Consider the following 2082-nt stretch of genomic DNA (forward strand, 5'->3'; position numbering starts at 1 on the left):
TAAAAACAAAAACAAAACAGCTATTGGTCGGGCGCGGTGGCTCACGCTTGTAATCCCAGCACTTTGGGAGGCCGAGGCGGGTGGATCACGAGGTCAGGAGATCGAGACCACGGTGAAACCCCGTCTCTACTAAAAATACAAAAAAATTAGCCGGGCGTGGTGGCGGGCGCCTGTAGTCCCAGCTACTCAGAGAGGCTGAGGCAGGAGAATGGTGGGAACCCGGGAGGTGGAGCTTGCAGTGAGCCGAGATTGCGCCACTGCACTCCAGCCTGGGTGACAGAGCGAGACTCCGTCTCAAAAAAAAAAAAAAAAAAAAAAAAAACAGCTATTAAGGGCATTTTTGGAACAATTAGGAAAATATAAATAGGGACTATTTTATCATAGGATATTGAATTAACATTAATTTTCTTTTTCTAAAATACACGTTAGCAGCAGATTTTTATTAGATGGAGGATAACAAGGGTTAGGTAAGCAGTAACAAATGGCAAGTACAGCCATGCTACAGAGGAGTGAAGGCATTACTGGGTATGGGAATGGGCACTTACAAAATCTAAGGGTCAGATCTCCTGACGAACTCTGACCACCTAGTAAGCTCTTCTCCTTAGCACTCAATATGACCAGTGCTGGCATGAAAGGGTCTACAGTAGCTAGTTCAACTTGGCCAACCGTTCTTCCAGTTCTGGTCGAGCTTTGAATCTTCCCTTAAGGGCTTCTTCAGTGTGCTCCTTCACTGGCAATCTGACTCCTTCAGGAAGACTGCTTTGGATTATTTCCAAGAAAATCTCTGCAAACGTAGCACTCAAACCGCTGATCTGAACCACTCGCTCATGGGTGGTAAGCACTGAGTCCAGGAACGTTTTGCTGCCTTGGTCCTGCAACCACAACATTTCAGTGGTTTTAGTTGGCATCACATAACTTTCCTCGACTCTAATGACAGTTGCATTAGTTGTGAACATACTGGGCATAACTCTCTGCCAGGGTCATGTCATATGCAGTCAGGTGAATGTTTAAAACCCCATATTCATCATCTGTCCCCAAAGTAATGAGTCTCACTTCCACTTTTCGCTTCTTCTTGGGCTCTTCTGCTTTAATTCGGTGCTTGTACCTTCCAGTGGCACAGGTGGGCTTTGTCTTGTAGGGCCGACGAGTACTTAGTAGACAACCACCTACAGAATAGATGGGCTTCTCTGCTGAAGTTCTAAGCCTTAAGAGTGAAAAGGCTTGCTTAAAAACGGTATTGTTCCTCAGGCACAGCACCTTTTCCAAGGTTCTGCTCATCCTTTGCTGCTGCACGGCCTCTAGCTGTGCAAACTGAAGACCCGCCCCCCAACATTAATTTTCTTAGATGTGATAATATTTTATGTCAGAAAGAAATTGTTAATCTCACAAGATACATGTGAAGTATTTAGGGATGAAGTAGCCTGGTGTTTGCAACCAACACGGAGTACAATTAAGCGAAGGCTATGTGGGTGTTTGACTATTCCTCCAACTTTTCTGTAGGTTATACTTTCTTTCCACATAAAAAAGAAAAAAATGTTGATGCTTATCTGGTGAATTTGGTGGTGCTCTTCACCAGTGATGACTGAGGGCAGTCTGTCAATAACTTTTAATTGCTGCGCTGTCTTTGGATTGCTCTATTTTCAGTAATAATCAGTAAACTGACACAGTGTGGGAGACTCACTAAGGGTCCTGTGCTAAGCCATTCTTAACGTAATACTCCTCAAAATTGAAGCCACTAATATAAATAGATTAGTTGTTGTTGTCTATTTTTTATTTTTTTTTTGAGATGGAATTTTGTTCTTGTTGGCCAGGCTGGAGTGCAATGGCACAGTCTCGGCTCACTGCGACCTCCAGCTCCTGGATTCAAATGATTCTCCTGCCTCAGCCTCCTCCCAAGTAGCTGGGATTACAGGTGTGCACCACCACGCCCAGCCAATTTTTTTTCTTTCTTTTTTTTTATTTTTAGTAGAGACGGAGTTTTGCCATGTTGTCCAGACTGGTCTCGAACTCCTGACCTCAGGTGATCTGCCCACCTCAGCCTTCCAAAGTGCTGGGATTACAGGCGTGAGCCACCACCCCTGG

The 2082-nt window shown here is 44.6% G+C and overlaps 1 pseudogene; it reads right to left on the bottom strand.

Annotated features, from left to right (window-relative positions):
- Positions 1-647: 647 nt before the first annotated feature.
- Positions 648-1278, bottom strand: LOC100599693 (annotated as a pseudogene).
- Positions 1279-2082: the final 804 nt, after the last annotated feature.

This window comes from Nomascus leucogenys, chromosome 8 (genome assembly GCF_006542625.1).
Source record: "Nomascus leucogenys isolate Asia chromosome 8, Asia_NLE_v1, whole genome shotgun sequence".
NCBI lineage: Eukaryota > Metazoa > Chordata > Mammalia > Primates > Hylobatidae > Nomascus > Nomascus leucogenys.